The sequence below is a fragment of the Seriola aureovittata genome, chromosome 20, assembly GCF_021018895.1.
Source record: "Seriola aureovittata isolate HTS-2021-v1 ecotype China chromosome 20, ASM2101889v1, whole genome shotgun sequence".
NCBI classification, from domain to species: Eukaryota; Metazoa; Chordata; class Actinopteri; order Carangiformes; family Carangidae; genus Seriola; species Seriola aureovittata.
The window spans coordinates 13,607,225-13,629,176 of record NC_079383.1 but is presented as its reverse complement, the minus strand read 5'-3'; the positions used below and the strand labels follow the sequence as shown (position 1 = coordinate 13,629,176).

Here is a 21,952-nt window from a genome sequence, read left to right as displayed (position 1 = left end):
CACTTCTGATTATTCATCTGCATCTGACTATAGTGGAAGTGGAATTAGAGGAATCTGCCTTTAACTTTTATTTGTTTGATAAATACACTCACTAAAAATTCAACCTGAATTTGACATTTGATTGTGGGTTAACAAGCTAAAAATGAATAACATTAATAGTAACAAGTGATTGTTCTAAAATTAGACCTTCGTCGTTCCTGAGGGTGTTGTGGATCGTATTTGTCTCGGACTCTCATCAGGTGTCAGGAAACCTGAGGAGGATTTGTTCAATAATTTTCTGCTCCATTAAAACCGGAAACTTTTCTTTTCTTGAGCTAGAAGTCTACAAGTAGTGGGAGCAAAGGCCAGACAAGGGTGAGCACTGCCTTGAAGCAGCAAGAACATGTTGGTGCTCCAGGAAAAAGAAAAAAAAAAAAACTCAGGCGACCTTTATTGTGATTATTAAAACAATTTCCATGACGGTGTGTAATAATATGTTAATTCGAAAACAAGTGTGTATGAAAACTGTCGACTGTAATACCTGGCTTCACATAATCAAACACGTCGTTAAGGCAATTAGAGCTCCAGAATGTGATTAAGCAATGTAATTATGACACTGTTCACTGCCGTAATTTGGCGTCTTTAATCACAACGCAGCCATCAGCTGCACTCCCACCGCCTCGCCCTTTGTCCTCCTCTCTCTGCTGTCCACACCAAACACAGCACAAGTGTGAGAAATATTCCTGGAATGTCTTATTATTACAGTAAAAAAAAAAAAAAACAACTGCACGGGGCTCAATCTGCAGCATTGAATACGTGGACATTTTGAATTAGATGTGAGCACTTGAAACTCTTAGGCCAAAACAGTGGGAACACTGTGTTTCCAATTAGGCACGCAAGCTGGACGAAAACATTTCAAAGCATCCATCTAAGTGATATTTTTCATCATCAATTTATCCTAGAAAACAGCATTTTTACTGAGGTGTAAGTTACTAATTCTTAACACTTTGTCACATAAAAAAGTAAAGTGAGTGTGTGGGTTCTAGGGACTTCAGCACCATGGACAGAGGCGATAGATTTTAAAGGAAACATGCAATTAAATATTTCACGTATTTATTGTACATTTTAAACCACTGAGTATCTCCTGTAAGATTGCTCTGATGATTCACAGCTCTGTTGAAACAAATAGTCACATAAATTCAATACAGTAACGAGTGTTTTTTTTTTTTAACTATGCAAGTGGGCAGTTGATGTGAAAAGAATTATTTGTTGAAGCATATTATAATATTTTCTGAAGGCAAAAGAATCACCAGCTATTATGTTTTTCCTGCACATCTTTTTTAGATCAAATGTGGCGACATGGAAAGTTTTAGTCACTTAAAACTTAATAAAGTTTAGCGATTTAAGATTTATCCAAATATAATTTCAAAGATTTTAACTGACTTTAAGATGACACAATAAATAATAAGAACTAACCATTAAAAAATTGATTAAAGGAACATTCGACCAATGTTCTCAAAATAATTTAGACAAAATAACAAAAACAAAATTGGTCTCTCTCTTTCCTCATAAAAGTGAACAATGACGACGTGATCTCAGTTTACAACAGTAGTTCTGATTTTCACCAGGCTCCAATCTCAGCTTTGTGTCTGTATGATGAACCATTCCGACAACAGGGTCATTACAGTGTCCGCTTTAATCCCATCACACTCCTGAATGCCTTGAATCTTCACAGAACAGCCCCTTAATCAAGAATGGAAATAATCAGGAGATATCAAAACAGTTCTGGCATAAAAATCCTGTCAGTGACTTTTGTTGAGTATCATCCTGCTTCAGGATTTGACTCATATTTTACGTTTTATCACAAAAATGTCTCTTATTCTCTCCTGCTGTTAGAAACCGAGACTTTAGAAAAACATTAATTAGGCAATGTGCATTATTGCACAAATGACTGGAGCATTTAACCCATACTAATATTCACATTAGCCCAGAAGAGGAAATTCCCCAGGGGTGAGACAGAGCCATATGCGTGTGGAAAACAGAACACAGCATCCAGAGGAAAACAGACCACATCACAAAAATCAGTTCAAAGCCACATTTTTACAACTACCACAGGGATGACAACATTTAGGTGAAGTAAGACCTTCACAACTGAAACTCATCATATTCGTCTTGATGTGGGGATACTCAGTGGTATTTCTGCCATCGTTACAAGCTGGTGAAATGTCATGTACACACAAGGGTCTGTGAAATGTTATGTTGGTGGGTTGGACTGGGCAAGGACACAACACTCAAAAGTCTCATGGAACGAGAAAACCAGGAGGCTCAAGCTTTCTCCAGTGGCCACCAACCACAGCCAGTAGTAATAATAGGCAACATCGTTTTTATTCATGAGTCTAATAAAGCTGAATCTGTCTTAAAGGCATTTACAGCGAGAATCGGGGCTCATGAATAAAAGTGGAAGATAAAAAAAAACCCCACCCCTTTTCATAAACCATAAAATGTCCAATTTACCATATCAAGGGCCAGCAGGGTGCCTATTCATAACACGGATGTGATGTATGCTAAGGATGATAAACATGAAAGTCAAAATATACATAAGTGTGTTGAATTGAAATGTCCCCTTCATATCAGTAACAGGCAAAACTCTGGCAATGGATTCATCCATGCTGTGTCATACACTGTGTATAAAGATATATGTGCTGCACTGGCTGAGGCACCAAATCAACTGCTTGGTGGTAATTCACTTTTGTCAGGGCACAGATAGCAATGCATAATGTTGTCTTTGTGTTGTGCACACACAACACAGGCTAATACAAGTGCGCAACTAAAGGCATCAGTTCGGGTTAGGTTAAATAGACACCTATTAACTTTTTAAATGTTTAAACTTTACTATCAGCAATAGCACAATGGTATTAACAGATGGAATTACTTCCAGATTTAAGCAGTTACAGTTGGAAGTATCATTATTTTTTTCCTGTTCTTTATACGAGCATAGCTTTGAATGTTTTGTTTTTATTCGATTCCTCAACCAGAGGAGCAACTTTCCAACCTACAGAATCCCTCATTAGATATTTTGTCGGGATTGACACAAGAGCAATGTCATGTGAGTGCTTACAACTTCAGTTTGTATTAGGCACAACCTGATGTAGTTTTAGGGCTTCAATCAATTGCATTTCTCTTGGATACATTTCTAATGTCAAAGCGCAGATGGCTCTTATACCTGCCTCGCTCATATGTTATGAAATTGTCATAAAATTTGTGGAGCTTTATTTTTAAAACGCTATTTTTGGACAGCCGATACAACCAGATCTTTTGATTGCTCTTTTTTGGGATTTCAGGCAAGAATAGCTACTTAACCGAGGCCAAATATATGGCTGCAACCTTTGTGATACTGTACTGGAGTGATGTTATTGAACTGGAAAAGCCCACAATCATCTAGCCACGCTCTTAAGGGAGTTACGCAACACTTTAAAAAAGAAAAATATAGCTGACTTTTTGAATTACGCTAAACACTCGGTTCTAAACATTGTCTCTTATCGTCTTATCGTTATCTGTAAAAACATCACATTGTAATACCTACGCTGATCTTTAAAGCTGCTGGCCCCTCCCTTTTTTGTTTGTTTTGCTGTTGTACTGTCACAGCTATGTCTTCCCCTGTCCCCTGTTTGATATTTGCGTGATGTTCAAAAACCAATAAATCTTAACTTAATATTATTATTATAATAGTGATAGTTTACAGTGACTGTGTTTAGAGATACAGGGCTGTAACTTAAAAAAAAAAAAAAAGAATCTCACAGCATGTCCTGATCAACCGAAAGAAAAACTTCTCTGAACTTCATTATATGACATTTTAACTATTTATCTGGAGAATAAATAAGTTCATTCCTTCATTCCTGGAATACTAACAACACTCATACTTCCTGTACATTTCTAACTATATTTTTCCCTGCTTACCTAATGAGCTCCTAATTCATTATAGTGGGAATGTTTTTTTCTCTGAGGCAGCCTTGAGGTCAGGTAAACATATGGTGGCGTGTTTAGCTCTGAAAGCTCTAACTGGGTACAATAAATGACGTAGTAATGTGTGATTATCCTCTCATCTGGAATACAATTGTTGAGTAACATCTCTAATATTCCAACTGCCTCCATATTAATCAGATTAAAGTCCAAATCCCCTAATCCCTGTTTACCGATGGCTCTGCCTTTGTGTCGTAATCTGATGTTCTTTTATTTCTCTGGGATTAAAATGTGCCATGGCAGAGGGCAGTAATTTGTGGTGTTGTTGTGGACAGAGTGGGCTGTATTGCTGCATAGATTTTTTTTTCTTTTACCCCCACAAAAACATTTCACTCTGGATTTGAGAAAACAAAAACAGGTGCAATGAAATAAAGTGCTTTCATTGTGCAAATATTTGGACCAAATAAATCAAATTATGAATGCCGTTGGGAGGGAACTGATTTGATTTGTTGACATCTTTATACGGTGCTGTGTTTTAAGAGAACTTCAAGTTGTGTTGTTTTTTTCTGTAATTGGAAGTTTGCATGCGCAGAAATTGCTTTAATGGTCCAACAACTTGATCAAAATATCTATAATGCTACTACGAATTGATCTCACATCATTAAATAGACCTTACATTACAATGTCTCAGCAACACAAAAAAAAAAAATTTTAGTTTATTTTTGTCTAAACACAAAGACTGTGTTGTATTCAAGGCTCCTCAGTCAGCTGTGAACTTTCCATTTGTGTGACCTTAACATTCAGATAATGTGCTACTGTTTGATTAGAGTGGATGTAGCGCTCACAGTGACCCAGCAGCCTCCATGGCTCATATGAACAGGAAAAAAAACGACACATATTCACAACAAAACTTCATACACAGACACAGCTTTACAGTTGATGGAAACTGAAATGAAATTTTACAATTTACAATCAACCTTTCTAACGTGGACTGGCTGGAATCTCTGTATCTGGTCTGACTGTGTCTGTACATTGACGTGTGTGTGCGTGTGTTTTCTCGTACAGTTTTCTTTCTGTGCGTGAAGGGGATCGCTCGTCCTGATCAATATGCAGATCCCGACCCTCTCAGGGTTCATTAAAACTACGACGAGATGGATTTCAGATCCAGTCTCTGATGTTCATTAACTCTGGCTTCCGCACTGATATAAAGACATGAGGATGACACAATAACAGTGTGAATCACTCATTGCTCTTTTCATACACACACACACACACACACACACACACACACACTCTTTGTTTCCCCCTTATACACACACACAGATCATGAGACAAATGAAAGGCTTGACCAACAGAGAGGGTTGTGGGTAAAGCCATAAAGAAGCTTCTGTCTCATGCAGCTTAAATCGTGCGCTGTGATACAGACAACTACTTGTTTACATGCTGTACATTACCTGATTGCTGGACAGGTTTCTGATCTGAATGTAATCTGAAGATTAAGATGTACTATGAACAAGGTCGACTATATTGTAAACAGAGGCATAAAAACAGACATGAAAAAGGCATAAAAAACAATAACACTGACTGGATTTGAGGTCATTGAGGCGACTGAATCATAATCAATCACATCCTTTCTAGGAATGTAGAAGAATTTATAAAGTGGATTTCGATCTGAAATGTGGAGAGAAAAAACAGGCGATCTGCTTCCCTCTGCTGAAAATCTGTCATGTTACTAGAGCATGAAACCCCGGCCGTTAGTGTAACACTTGCTTGGCTGATCTTCCTGATGTGCTGAGTGCTACTCGAGGCTTCAGTGTATCTGTCTGAGCAGAGGTCTTTAACAGCCATGAATGCCAAGCATGGGGGAGGCAGGCCAGGCCAAGCGTAACCACGGCGGCCCAATGTCCTTGGCTCCTCGGCGGCCTTCACCTCACACTCCCTGCACAGTGAATTTTATGGCTAATTTCCGGCAATTTATCCTGGCACTTTCAGAAGAGAGATTCCTGCGGGAATAATGTGCATAATTTGCATAAATCATCCTGATAGAATGCACATCAGCATGTAACCCCCCTGTCTGATGCTGCAGCGTTTACTTTGTAATCAAAACTGACTCTTTTCCACCGGCGGATGCACAAGAGCCATGAGAAGGGGGTCTGAGTTTAAGCGAATAATTACAAAGGAATGATACACACATACAGAGAGTGGTGCAAAAAAAAAAAAGAAAAAAAAAAGCTTCCTCAATAAAAATTATTTTTATTTCTGAAAAAACATTAACTCAACATAATTTAATTTGCGGTGCTATGGAATGGGAAAGCAAAATAGAGTAAAGCCAAAAAGTGATATTATATCTCAATGTATTTGTTTTTAAAGGGTGATGCAGATGCACAGACAGAGAAATAGTCTCTTCTCTGCTTCTGAAATGCTGCATTTTTACATAAAGCTCACACACTAAAACACAAACACTATAAATCCAATTATTTCACCTCGACCTAGGTTCTAGTTTTTCTCTGTGACACACTCTAGGATCAAGTTCTGAATCTGAGATCCTAATTTCCCTTGGTTATCTTCCTTTATCCTGTGTGTTGCAGTAGTGAGACATCAGCCACAGTTTGGTCCACCGGCCTGTTTTCAAAAGCTCCCTCTGCGTCTGAGGAGAAGAGACGGGGGTCAGTGGGGGCCCCCCTTGCTTTGATCTAATTTGACGTACAGTGAGAAAGTGCATATTCTCTTGGACTGCCTTCGTTACTATAATCAGCCACGGTCAAATCGACTTTGTTGGTCGAGGAGGTGTGAGATGAGAGAGGGAAACGGAGCACTGTGGAAAGATGCGGTTTCGCATTTCAGCATATACGGCGACGCAAGGCAAACAGCCTGATGGAAACACTGCACAACACGCGCGCTGCGGAGTAGGTAGTGGGTTAACTAATCGGAGCAGACACACAGACAAAACATAGCTGCACTGGGGAAAGAGCACGGCACTCGTTACATGCATGAGATTTTGTGAGTGACGGGAAAAGAAGTGGAAGTGTGTGCGTTTTCCGCGTGTGCATTTTGAAGACGCGGCCATCATTGGAGTGAGCAGCTTTGTGTCGCCCATACTACCAGGTTCTGCTACTGGCCCTCGTCCCAGAGTCTCAAGATCTCAGATGGTATCACTGGTGACAACAGGACAGTCGTCCACTGGGTGGACGTTAATCACAATAATACAGGGCAGGCTAATCACGAATCACTGATCAAGCGCTAAATGACATGCCTGCCGTACCCACTGTAACCAGCCCGCTGCATAGGGATTCACACACCAATACTAGCCCTTTTTGGGGGGGGGAAGGGACGGAGGGGGACAGTGGTTATGAGGCTGGTGCACAGCCATCCAGACAATAATTACTCGATGACTGTGGTCACATTAGGGATCAGTCAAAGCAGATTAATTTCGACTGATAGCATTGGTCCCTCCTAAATGCAGATTTTCTTAATAAGAGTGAAATTGTGTCGCTGAGAGGGTTAAGGGCTGTGAGGTTTGCGAGATGGGGGGTATTCCAGTTACTTATGTGGAGAGACAATGTCTTCTTCCTCTGCGTGAATCAGACTGTACTCCTGAATGTCAGTGCAAAATTAGCACGCAAATGTGTTTTTCACGTCGCTCTGGCCTGATGTGTGCGTTTGTATGCGGAGACCGTATGCACGAGCACAAATGAGGCCGCGTGTGTGTGTGTGTGTGTGAGAGTGTGTGTGTGTGTGTGTGTGGTACGGTAGGCCTTTCACTAAATACCCAGAGACCCCGAGAATTACCCAGAGCAGAGAGGACAGCATCTGTTTGTGTGCTTGTGCCGAGCAAACAAGGCAATTTAGAGAACACCAAGGGAGCAGCTAATAAACACAACCTTATTCCCCCTTCCTCCTACACCTGGCTCTGAATATTGCAGCGCTACAGTAAGGACGCCTGTCTGTCTGTCTGTCTGTCTGTCTTTGTGCAACTGTGTGCTTGTGTGCTTGTGTGTGTGTGTGTGTGTGTGTGTGTGTGTGTGTGTGTGTGTGTGTGTGTGTGTGATGTAATGCCAAAGCCTGGTTGACCTGACCAGGAGGGTTGCTTGTATGTTTTTTTGCGCGTGCACATGAGCATGTGTTTATGCGTCTCATACGGGTGCATGGGCAAATGTGTGGCTTTGCGTGTGTAACCATTCATCATTCTACAGTGAGAGACATGCCAGTGCTGCTGGGAAATGGCAGGTCTGTGTCCCATCACACCCTGGCTTCTTTGTCTGTCCTGCCAAAGCTGCGCCAAAATGTCTGCCCTGGATACCTGGCATAGAAACAGCACTTTACTGTACACAAAGGTGTGTGAATACCGGCCTGGCAGAGATTGGATTTCTCTCGCATGGACGCTAGTCACAATGGCCTAATAGCAGCCGTCCTTCCCTACTTTTTTTTTTTACAAGCTGGTAAAATGAATATTGGCATCTGTGTTTTCAAGATGTTACATTCATCACAGGAACTACGTGATGTCATAATCTAGAATATGCATTTTGACACCGTAACCTGTGTGAACGTGGCTTTAAAATTCACGTTGGTCCTGGTTTACTGTGCTTGTCCTGCAACTGTTGCCGTAAACATGCTCTAATGAGACCTGCAGCTTCACTTGCCACCACCACTGACTCTGATATGTAGCCAATGTGACACCCAGTGAAATCACGCATCAGACCAGACACAAAATGGCCGTCCAGTGCCAAACCCCGCCTTGGCTTTCACTTCATATCACACCACAGGCTCTGGCTCGGGACTGAGAGCTTTACAGGGCATTTAGAGAAAAACTCACGGCTCTCGGTCTACATCTGTCACTAACAGATACAAGACATGTTCATGTTCTTCCACAACGCGACGACTTAAAGTTGAAGACATTTTTTTTTTTTTTAAATACACAATAATTATTACATCTCAGAAATGCATTTTGAGTTTTTAGACATATTTCAGTGATCCAGTTTGCCCTTCAACTACGAGCACTTCAAGGTCTCCTCAGCCCTCATGTCACATACCTGGCAGGTTCAGCAAACAGCCCACTTTCTATCAGTCTTTGAGCCTTCGAGCCAAGAACATCGTGGAATAAAAGAGTGGGAGAAAATAAGTGCAAAAGGGGAGATTAATCTGAGTTATTACATTGATTAGATTTCCAGAATGCTAATTAAAAGATGTTAGGACATGGGCCCAGCCAAGGATCAGTGGGCGCTAATGAGGACCAATAGGCTTCTGTAATCTGCGCTGTAATGAGAGTGGTTTAAATGTAAAGTTTGCAGGGAGAAGAGTGGGGAGGTGGATGGCCAGATGTGGGGATGGAGTGGCAATCCTGGAAAAACCAATCCTATACCATCATTATATAACCAGTAATGGTGAGAATTCACAGCCTCAGCAAAAAAGACAGAAATGAAAATAAGGTGAGTGGAAGCAGAGAGAAATTCAATTATACTGAAGAGGGTTTTGCACAATAAAAACATTTTATTATTAGACAATTAACAGGATGGTTTAATGGCTGAAGGTCACATACCCTCTTGTCTTATCTTGTCGTATTTCGATAAAGTCTTTGTAAAGTAATGGGGCAGTATCTTTTAATGGGAAACCAGTTATCCCACCCTGCTGCTCCTTTTCTCTTGCTGTTCCTTCATGTTTTATGATTTCTGTGTGGAATTGTGATCAAATATGTTTTAGGCCTTACAGTGTGTTTTAACTTGACCTCAGATGCTGAAATTTTGATTTGCATTAAGGTAATGGGAAAAAAAGAGCAGTATATTTTCTCTATTGTCACCAATGGGGCTGCAACTAATGGTTTTATTCATTAGTGATTATTTAAGACAGTCCAAAACACAAGAACATTCAGGTTATTATCAAATATTACAAATAAAAGCAACAAATCCTCACATTTGAGAAGCTTGAAAGTGCAAATGTTTGGCATTTGCTTAAAAAAAAGTGACTGAAACCATTAATTGATTATCAAAATAGCTACAGATTATACTTTTCTGTCACACAACAGTTCGATAAATCGACCAGTCGTTTCATATCCAATCACCTGTTAGACAACCAACTAAATAAAAGAGGAGGAATGACTCTAAACAGTTTGAAAGGAGGAATCTATCTGCAGCAAAAGGAAATGGCAGAATAATACAAACCAGACGGTTAAGGAGTCAACTGAAATTAGAAAGGTCATTACTTATTCAGTGGATGGTCGTTATTAGCAAATGAGTCTTACTGACAGGTGCACCCCACTCATTTACAAATCACTATAATCAGCTTCCTAATTTGTCACAAATAATGACTTGCGTTGAGAACAGGCTGGTAAATACTCGAGGAGAATATCATTGTAATGGGTCTCGCTGTTTACGGCTCCTGGTGTGCATGTACGAGTGAGTTCAAATAAACATGATCTTATTACATGTACCTTCACACTCTCATGGATGAACCCCAATACGTTTCTTTTACCTGATGTGGCTTTCTTGCCTCATACTAACAAGAAGAAAGGTGCAGTTGCGCTGAAATCCGCCGGGTGAAATTTACTTGTGTTGTGTGGCCAAAAGCAGGAGGGGACAGGAAATCGCCTTGCTAAGGTTGTAAATATAACCTGCAAGACCTAACAAGGCTAGCAGGCCAATAACAACAGTCCAAAAGGTTTTACATCATACAGTGTCGTATCAAACATTTATCCTCTTTAATCTCTGTCACTACCCTTGCGCTCACTACATCCAAATAACATCCCTTCTTTAATGCTTGTATTGTTTTGTTGTGCGGTAATAAAACAAAAATAAGAACAATCAATATTTCCTGAATGACCGGTGAATCACACACCTTCTGTGAAACCCGCTGGATATTAGAACGCCTTGCAATTTTGCAAGTTCAATCACACCGGAGTGTCCCAACCGAAGGTGGCTGTGTCTCGAGAAATGAGTGCTTAAACATTCAATTCTTACACGTAGGCCGGGTTCGGGTTAGGGTAAGGATGGGGTGAGATTAAGCATCATAAGAAATAACTGGTTAAGGAGGAGACAGACTTTACTTCCCCCCCCCCCCAGTATTTACAAGCCAGGGAATCTAACATTAGCTAGAATGAACAGGAAGGAAATTTCCGTCTGACTGCACCACAAGAGTCTACAGTCACACTAGTGTCTCTGCGAGGCTGCACTTGCATGCTACCACGCTGATTATACACATTATACCTACTTAACCATGTTCAGTGTCTTAATCTATTGTGTTTGCATGCTAACATTTGCTAACCAGCATGAAACAATACAGCTGAGGAGATGCAAATGTTATCAGTTTAACAGGTATTTGGTAAAAATCTAAATTTGACCTGATCATGGTGTTAGATGAAATGTTAGGGAATGTGCAGACCAAATTTCAAGGCAATACACGTGTAGTCGCAGAGATATTTCGCTAAAAAAACACACACAGAACAAAGTCAACCTTATGGTGGACAGGAAAAATCAGAGGATCATCGAAGTCATTGGGCTAAAAATCTCCTCCCTCTCCTCCATCTAATAGTTGTTGAGACATTTCTGTCTGGACCAAAGTGGTGCACAGATGGACACGAATAAGCACTAGCATAGCATTACAATAAGCACGTGTTAAAGTACTCATGGTCTAACTTTGACAGTCAGTTCTCATGGTTAGAGTTCAAACAGTTTGTCAGTTTGCTTTACTCACGACACATGGCATCATCACACACCAGGAATGAGAGAGAGTTGTGTGTTTAACCAAGCTTAAGGCCCAACATCCAACCCAGCTTATGGTGCACAAAAAAAGAGGCTGAAATTACATTGGGGGAATGACAATACTGATAGGCTATAAAAACATGCCGTTTAATGCGCCCCATCACCCCCCCCCCTCCCCAGTGTGGCTCTCTGGTCTTCTCACCATTAAGCCGATTCATCACCTCTTCACAGAAGGCCATGACACAGATCCAGTCTATCACTCACTCTCTTTAGGATGTGTTTGCTGTTCAGATGATCAAGGATTTCTGCCACATTAAACATGGAAGTGAATGCTGAGGCCATCTAAACAATGACACTAGAGAGCTGCTCAAAGCAAAACAGTTCTTTATTGAAAATGTAAGTCTGAAAAGCCACAGTAATCATATCAGAAATTAAAATATGAAAACAATGATGTAGCAATAATGTAAAATTTGGTCTGCCACTCGAAGCCAGTTGTTTGATGTGTCACATTTCTAATGACTTCTCAAGAAAGGACCCTGGATTTGCATTTTTGGTCCCTGCTCCTGTAATGAAAAAAGGTAGAGCGGAGCATATTTCACTGGGCCTGTCAAACCCACTCACGCCCCTCTGCAAAGCACTCAGGAACTTCATTCCATCGCTGCCCATCCTTATGACTGTGCTATGAAATTGACTATGACAAAATTAGCAAACCTAGACTGTTTGGACACATTCCCAATATAGTGGCTCTCTCTTTTTTTTTTTCCAAAATGCAATCAAGCCCTGGAACATCAAACATAAAGTCTCCTTGGAAGTTGTTCAGTCTCTTTGGCACGAGTACAGCTATAGATTTATGTAATCGCAAGCTTGTTAGGGAGATTTCTCAGGCCTATTGACAGTGACGTGCACTGGGGTTTGGCAGAGGTGACATCTGGAAAGCACGATTCTGCTACACCACCACGCAAAACCAATTAGAGATCTATATTCCCAGACAGGTCCGGACTTTGTTTTATGGTGGAGGGATACATGTGGTTTAATGTCTTTATTAACATGACAAGCATGTCCCATACACCGTCTTCGAATGACAATCAAAGGGTCATTGTAGAAAGGGGGGTGGCAATCAGCGAAATCATGCTCTGTGGTCAGGACTGTGTTGACAAGTTGGGACATCAAAAAGCATTTTCCAAGTGAACTGTTCTGAGGATAAAAAAAAAAAAAAAAATGTCAAAGAAGATATAGGAAAGACCACAGAGGATTTTTTTTTAACAAGCAGAAAGCCACTGAACAGTTATCGCCTGTTACGGCTACTGTAAGGTGGCGGAGCAGGATGGTTAATTAGAAATGGTTCAGTTTCACTTGGACAAGCTCTGCTCTGCTTACTCCTCAGCATTAAATGAATCTCAATGGCTGAAGTAATTAGTTCAGTCTATTAATTACTATAATCACCTATTATCATGTTGGCCTTCATTTTAACATGTTTCCTGGATGTAACGAGCCTGTAGCCCAGCTGTTTTCAGGGAATATTCTCTGTTTGAGTGCTAATTACTTTTGTAATTAAAGAATAAGGCTGGTGTTATTCGACATTTCTTATTCTCAACAAATCCTATTAAAACACAGAAACCAACAATGTGTTAGTCTGTCTCGCAATACTTTCACACTTCTCTACGGTATCTGTGGCACTCAGCATTAAGCCCCTTTGTTCCTACTGAAGATGTAAATCTTTAAAAACTGTACTCAAACAGTTTGAATTTTTTTTAATGTTCCTAAAACAGCTGGACGCTGTAGTTTTCAGCAAAAGTTACAGGACTAAATTTGTTTGTTTCAGCTGTGGATTAATACACTGTAGAGAGTATTTACAGCAGAAGGACGGTGTATGTGGGATTGCCTCAAAAACAAAAACAATGTTGATTGTAATAAAGGAATGTGTCAGCCAGTTCAGCAGAGTGGCTCATTTATGTCTTTTTAATAATGTTTGCACATAGGACTCTCAGGCTTTGGCTAGACAGACAACACTTGTTAGTAGGATCATTTTTGGTGTTTTCACAGCATTTGGTGGTAAGAAAATATCACCAGCTTAATCCTTTAAGAAAGAAAAAAAACACAAAAAACACCAGTCACAAAATAAGTTTAGGGAATATGTTTCAGCATTGTCCTTTTCAAAACTGTAAGACAGTAAGACACACGACCAAAACCGAGACAATAGGCAATTATTTTGCCCAATATGTGATAAAAATCTGCCATAACATCAGTTCTCCTTTTAATCTCAGTTTACTATGCCAACCATGCCCACAGCACTGGGTTTTGCAGGAGCCTTATTCGCCGGCCCTCTGTGAGCTGCGATGAAATAAGGCTGGGGTCTGAAGAGATGGAGGTGGAGTGCGGTAAACAAGGCGGTCCTGCTCCCCAGCTGTGAAGGTGACACAGGGATGCTACACGCAGAACAAGCCCTTTTGATTAATCACAGGATATTTACTAGCTCAGATCTAATCAAGGACCGCAGGATCACAGGCTACATCATACACGGCCCAGGAATTTACACAGCAGAGTTAACCTGTCACCTGCCACTGTCCTCTTCCTTACATCTATAAACACTGTGTATAGTTTGGCCAGCAGTTACACACGACGCAGGCAGGCGCCCTGAAACACCTCCAGGGGTGATTGTTTTATTCCCGCTGAAACATTATAACCTGCAGTCAGATACTCAACACATGTCGTTTGATATAAAACCTTATGGCAGAGGGGAGAAAGAGCCATTTATCTCAAGGTGGTCGTGGTAATGGGAAACAAGTACGTGAGCAGTTTTCTCACTAAGTAAACTACGGCAGTGTGTGCAGTGGCCTGTTCTGCCAGCCTGTAGCAGTGGGATAGTCATTTCCTGAGGAGGAGGTATAAACCCGGGACTAATCCAAGATTACAAGAAAGAAGGGATTAAGCAAGTACGATCTCTGATGGTTAATAATGTGACTTTTATAAGCGATTCAGCACTCAGACGAATGTTCAGAGAGCACAGCTGGGATTTTAAGAGGGGTACAGTACGTGTAATCCAGTCTTGGTGAGGATTTTACTATGATTTCTACTATAGCTAAAATGAGAAGATGATTTATTAATTAACTGATGTATTAATCAAGAAAATTATCAGCAAATACTGAAAAGAATTATTCATTCAAACCTCACTTTCTAAATACTTAGAGTGAAAGATTATTTTGTGAAGGTTCTTTATGGCTATATGTAACTCTGCAACAACTCTGCTCAGTGTTAACTAAGCTTAGGCAATTTATCTAAACTAATGTTTCCACAAGTTCTTACAACATCCTCATAATTACATATCATTTTTGGAAGCGAACTGGACATTTGATCCAACTTAATTACTAGTTAACTTATCCACCCATCCTTGGAGAAGTTTTTACTGATTTGATCACCATCTAGAAATTGAGCTTGGATCAATGCAGAGACACAAAGCAGCTGCATGCAGAGACATGAAGATGAATTCGTCGCACTCAGAGTACATAGGAACAAAATGTTGCATCGCTTAAATGCCAACTGTATCTTAAGTAATGGGTTATCAGTGGGATTTCTGTTATAGTCAAGACAGCAATAATTATACATGTTACATTTGTAAAAACCATTTGTGTAAAACTGTATGAAATGGATGAAGACATAACCTTTAGTGTGACCTCTTTGCTGTCCTCTGTTGTTAGCACTTGTACAGAAGAGGCCGAGGCAGCGGTGGAAGTGCTGCAGCCCTGCCGTGTTTACGAAGCGGTCGGGATAAAGTGTGGCCTGCACTATGGTGTCGCCTGGAAAATGTCACTCCACGGGGGGAAAGTCTCAGTTCAAACAGGTTTAAAGAACAATCCTGACAACACTGACACATAAAGGGAAATTCACAGTGTTCATTTTTTTTTTTTTTTTTAAAGGACAAAATGTAAGTACAATGACAGCAAGAATCTATTGTATCTTTACTTAACGCTTCCCTGATTGTATTAAAATGTGTTTGTCCTTCATCCATACAAATGTGATGAAGCCCTCAGTGACAGTTTGAAATGGAAAGCTTTTGTTTGTGTTGAATCAAAAGTGATCTGCGGTGTTTAAGCAATAGATCACTTAGCGATATCAAGCCAGATCTCTGCCACATGAGCTCTGGACAAATAGTTAGTCTATTAGATGAGAGCCTTTTTGTCAGTCTCCCCGTCTCCCAGATATTTCCTCAGAGTGACGAGTCACATTAGACGCTAGGAGGAAGAGTAATTTCTGTGTCACATCCCTTTAGCCCGACCTCACTGACAATCGCCAAGACGAGGGCGTTCTCGCTAAAAATTAATCACATTTGCCTTTTTAATGGCATCCCTCAACCCTCTGCCAAGAATTCACATTCATCTTCCTCCTATTGTTTTGCTCCGGCAGCTTGGTATCTCTGGCGGTGACAAAGTGATTTCAAGGAGTGTATCAATACTTACATCACCCCTCTGGCCCTCTCTCTTCAGTGTTGACACTTCAGCACTCCGAGCTAGGCCCAACTGGCAGAGGGCCATCCACTTTATAGAAATCAGCAGAGATATGCAGCGGTGGATTGAAAGCTCAAATACATCATGTATTTATATGATGTATTTACTTGAACTTAATATATAGTTAGAAAATTTACCATGTTAGGATATTCATCTGGGAAACAATCAGGCCTGTCAGTAGGCACCAGGGTGGTTACGAATGCCACTGCTGGTCGTTGATAACATTTTCACTGTGTACCAAGAAGAAAATAAACGCAAAACAAATGTGACACTAGATCTTCTGCAAGGAAAATAATGCTCAGTTGCAGCCCTATAAATGTATCCATTTGTACAGCAGGCTCTTATTTCAAACTGCAGCAAAGAGGGTGAAGTGGAAAGCTGATCTCAGATTGATTGATACTTCAAAAACCAAATTTAAAAAACCAAGTTCCTGTTCATAAAGTTCAAAAATATTATTTCACTTTAATTGATTTAACAGGAATTGTACTCAGGGTACAAATACCATGTTTTATCTGCTGAGGAGAGCTTCAGCTGTCTCACTGAAGCCTCATCCTCACACTGAAAACAGGCTTCTCTTGCCATCAAATATTCAGACAGACTTGTAATTCCTTGTGAGTGAGAGACCCTGTAAAATGACTGGGAAACAAAACACTTGTGGTAAAACAGTGTTCTGAAGACATTCTGTCAGATTCGTCCCTTTTTTACAGATTTCATCACTGAGCTGCTGTGGCGTGAATGCTTTAAAACACTTTGACATTACATGCTGCGTCCAGAGACCCTCTGCTTCTGAATAATGAATCTACAGTATGTTCAGAACAGCTGTCTTCTTGCAAGTAGGTTTTTTCAAGGCTTTTGGTCACATCTCGCAAGCGCTTTTTAAGAAACCTGCATAATTTGTGATCATTCACCTGGTTCTCGTCACGACAACGACTGACCAATCGGCAGTGCTCAAACTCGCAACAAACAATCGTGATTGGCCGAAGAGCAAAGAAAAAGTCATGACCATCCTCCATACTTGCTGCCCACGCTCTTCATATTTAATTCAGAGGTTGTGTATTTCTTTATGATTGCAACATCTGTTTGCTCCCAGTGCCAGCTTCCTCTGTCAGCCACCCTCTGTTCAATAATTCCTGTCCTGACCCCTGAGAGCCCCTGACATCACAGCACCGGCTGCTTCTCAAACTTCACCGCGACCAGACACAAAGGGACAGGTGCCTGCTACCAAAATCATCTGGCTCACAACCCTGCATCACCTACGTAGATCATTGGTTTTATTGTTGTTAGCATACGCCGAGCAAACTCTTTCCATCTTCATCATAAAAATGGATTGGGACATACAGTACATACATAACACGAGAATTAGGAAGACACTGTATCATCACGTCTAAATGATGATGTTAGGCTGATATTTTTTTCGTAAATATCTGCAAAATATTTGTATTTCATGTACAGGGGGTGGGAAAAAATAATGGCAACACCTAACGGAAATGGACTTTCAAGAAAACTCTTCAATCACAATTACAAACTCAAAACAGCTGCAAAATCTGAGAGCTAAAAGAGCTCTGGTTACATGAAATGCAATGTTTCAATAAAACAACAGAGATTTCAAGTCACCTGAACTCAATCCTGTACTGTTTAAGAAAAATGTAATATGTGGAGAACAGAATCATGACAAAATATGCAGAAATGTATGCAACTATTATGACCTACCTTTGAAGAAGTATTCGCTATTGTGATTTAGATACATAGGTCCTTTTCAGTCTTAAAGGATAATATTTTCCCTATTGCTACATAACTGTCAGGACCGTCTCTCAGTACATGTGACTGGCCTTTCCTCTTTGTGACTTTGTGACAAGCCCACCAATTCATTAGCATGGTTCACTGATGTTTTAAAACAGTTTTTGGAGAACAATGGAGCTCTGTGGCAAAGAGCAACAAGATATATCAGACTTTGGCTAGACAGGCAATGCTTGTGAGCAGGATCAGTTTTGTTGGTTTTGGAAAATGTGTCACCATTATTGTTAGTATTTATCCTAAACACTATTTACATGGAAAGAGAAACTTGTTTTAAATGTAACAAAAGCTTAATTATAAGGATTTGTATAATTGGAGAAAAGGAATGGCTATAGCTTCTATACCATGTGGCAGCGCAGGTTTACCATGTCTGACCTACAGCCTGTCAACATCTATGACTGATCAAAGCATTCTGTCTGGTATTCTCAGCGTGATCCTCGTTGTCAGAGACACTAAAGGTGGTGGGGTCTATAAACAGATGCTACCCACTGACCTTAGAAAACATGGCGGAGGGGCCAGATGTTCGGATAACCTCACAACCTTGGGACCAGCTGATGTGGCAGTGATGGAGATGGGTACTGGCAGAAGAAACTGATCTAGTGGCATCAGAGGTTCCTGTTTTTCCCACATTTTCTGTGTTGGTCTTTAGCCCCGAAACTGGGCAATCCTGGAAGGCAGGGAAAGATGGAGGACGGACGAAGAGAAATATGTAAACACAGAAGAGAAAGGGAGACAGGGAGAGGGAGGGAGCAGTGGTCAGTGGTGCTGACGGTTGTCACAGATGTTGAGTTCAGCACAAAACTCTGCCAGAAGCCATCATGTCAAAGCTAAGTTAGCTGAATGAACAAGAACAACTCCAGGCCCTGCCACTTTAAATCTCGCTCAAAATTCAACAGCTGTTTCTTGAACGAATGCAGATGCAAAAATAATGATAATAATGCCTACTTACAGCTTCTGCTTAGAAGTAAACAATCCTTCTTGACCACACCCTGCACACAGTGTCTCATTAGCTTTGCAATGCTGCAGCTCTTTTGGAGATTTAATTTTAGAGGCAGCAAGAGCTTTTGGCAGGCACCGTCAGAGGGAAAAAAATAGTTTGAAAAAAAGTTTTTTGAGCTCTAACAGTTTTGCTAGAACTAAATAAGCAACAATTAATGCTTTTAATCTTCAACTAATCCATTTTCTCATTTGGTTTTCAAAGCTGTAACACGACTGAACAGTGACTTCACATTGTTGTCAGAAACAAGCAAACCGTCTTTGTAATATATATCTATTGTGTTGCAGTTGCTTCAACATCATTTTTCCTCAAATCAACGCCAGCGCTTGTCTGTTCTGGCATCTGAAATTCTTAACATTTTGACTGGGTGCATCTTGGCTCCAAGCATCTTCACTCAGCTCAGAGAACGTCTTTGTGCCAAGGCCACAGCCTGTGGCGGTTTTCCTAGTGACAGATGAGCGTGTCAACATGTTTGTGTGCGCATGTGTGTGTGTGTGGTAAAACAATAGGCCTTGTAAGCTGCGAACTACTATGGGCAAAACTGGCAGGTTACTCTGTAATTAATATTAATAGATATAGATGGATATAGATATAGTAACATGTATATAATTCTTTAAATGTAAACACAATATTAAAAGCAAATGGAGATACAAATGTGGGAACACAAACACATAGAATTAGTGTAGACTTCTGAAACATTTCTTTTTCTTTAATGACTTTGGTGAATGCTTCTTGCCCTCACACAGATGGACTGATAACGCTCATTTGTTGTAATTACTTACTGAAAAACACAATTATATAAACATTGTGACAAACTGTAGAGACAAGACACATTCTGAGCCAAACATAAGAGATAAGATATCCTTATTTGTTCTAAGAAGAATTAACCTCAAATATAAGAGCGTAATAAAATAATGGTGAGATTCACCAAAAGAGAACTGCGACATGTGGATCTAAATCTGTCCGTCCTGTCTCCAGGCCTGTTGGCAAAGGGCAGCTCAGCTGTAGCAGGCAAATTGTGTGAACAGCGGACTACGAACATCTCTCCACAGGCCATACCAAGGTGTCTAATCCAGGAAACACTGTGAACACACACCCCGTGGGCTCCCACAGCGCACTGCGTAGCCTACATCCCAGTACACACTGCAACAAATCTCTCATCTCAACAAGTCAGTTTGTTTATTGTTGAGCTGTAAAAATTCCAAATTTTAAAGAGTTTGCTTATAGGGTACGATTAATTAATTAGTTTCTTACACAAATCAGTGTGTTTGACTATTAAATCTATATCTGAGACCAAAGGTCGTTAGGATGGTTGACTTTGCAGCAGAACAGATAGAAAAGACTTCTTCATAAAAACAACCTCTCAAGTACCAAAGTGAAGTATATCCGAGCACTTGAGCACGAGGCATGTCGTGAGACGTGAAATTTACAGCACTGTGAATTTTAAATGTCTTCATCCATGCTGATATCCCCAACAGGAAATTGTATTACTCAGATGACATAAATGTCAAGAATGGTTTACTTTGTTATTCAAATAAAACCTTTTAGAGGTGGTGAAATTTGGCTCCATTAGTTAGTGTTCAAATATTAGCAAATAATAACCAATCAAGTCACGAAATCTGCAAAATTCAAAGCAAGTTCTTATTAATGACATTATATTTTTACACTTTTAATTTTCCAGAGGAGTTCTGCTTGTGATATTTTTGTGGTAATTTATAAAAAAAAAAATCCACTGTGATAAAGATAATTTGTTTACACATTACGGCACTTTACCTGAAGAAATATTGCCAGCTCGCCTAGGAGTGTGTCTGCTGTCCAGCACCTGTCATATCGGTTGAGTGTCACCCATGTCACAGGGTGTCGCGAAATGACAGCTCCCAATGTCTGCAAAGATGAAGCCTCGGGAGGGAAGGAAAAAATAAAAAAATAAAAAAATACGACGGATCGAAATTTCATACTCCCAAGTATATCAAAGTGACTCCTGTCAGCATTGCATCAAAGCAGAGAAACAGGAACTGTTCATTTTTACAGCTGAGAGTTGGACTGTGGAGAGGATTTTCTGGGGAAACAGGCTGGGAAGGTGAGCACCGTAAATTATGTTGGGTGACTTACAAGAAAAAAGATGACAATGAAAAGCACCTTGTCAACCATCGGCCATTTGGATTTATGACAGCAGAGTCAAAATAAGGCTGTGACAGGAGGGTGAAGTTGAAGGGAGACTTTTGAGACAAAGAGTCTGAACGATTTTCAGAGATCTAGTTTCTTTATGTCAAAAGCAACAACATCCATGTGAACCTCATGTGACTCCGTGAGTCTGCTGTTAACAGTGTTGCTTGCATGGTGCAACACTGTGGTAATAGCTGTGATTTCATCTTACATCTTCTAAAGGAATCTAATTCATCATTTACTTTTTGATTGTTTTGCTGGACGCAGACAACACTGATAAAAACTGAAAATTTGAGTGATTAAATTTGAATGTCTGTATTTCTTTTTAATAAAATGTAAACACAGTATGATAACTAATTTTGTGGTAAAGAAAAAAAGTGCGGCACGCAAAAACATGTTCAGAATCTAACACAAAATAATATCGACAGTTACCATGGGGCAACCCTTTTTACATTCGCAGTCTGGATAAACAAGTGTGTGTTTTTGCTTGCACAGGCCTACAGTGCTACAAGATACAGAGATACGACTTGTGCGGCTATGACAAATATTGAGGGCTTGAGGCTAAAAGAATCCAAGGCAACCAAAATCTGATTTTGTCCCAGGGCCAAAGCCTGTACTGCACTGTGGGCCACTTCTGATTTCAGCACTAGCTGGTGTAACGCAACCAGCCATGCATTAGCATTGGCCCTCCAGTTAGAGCAGGCTCTTAGGATCCTGTCACCCGAACTTATCATATACTCTCACACATATTCTAACACACATGCAAGCATGTTTGCTGCAACAAGAAGGCAAAGACCTTTATCTGTCTCAGTTTCCTGTTCTCTCTGAAGCACACAAATACACTAATGCTGCTCACTCACAAA

General features: G+C 40.3%; 1 long non-coding RNA gene across 2 annotated transcripts in view; it reads right to left on the bottom strand.

Annotated features, from left to right (window-relative positions):
• Positions 1–11,997: 11,997 nt before the first annotated feature.
• The window catches only part of LOC130161570 (uncharacterized), a 37,112-nt gene continuing 27,157 nt past the window's right edge, over positions 11,998–21,952 (bottom strand). The window contains exons 3-6 of one of the 2 annotated variants that reach the window (XR_008826180.1): positions 18,420–18,593; positions 16,270–16,362; positions 15,290–16,162; positions 11,998–12,824 (exon numbers count right to left, since the gene is read on the bottom strand). This is a non-coding gene — a long non-coding RNA (uncharacterized LOC130161570). The remainder of the gene's footprint in view (positions 12,825–15,289; positions 16,163–16,269; positions 16,363–18,419; positions 18,594–21,952) is intronic. The other variant, XR_008826181.1, reaches the window with a different exon arrangement.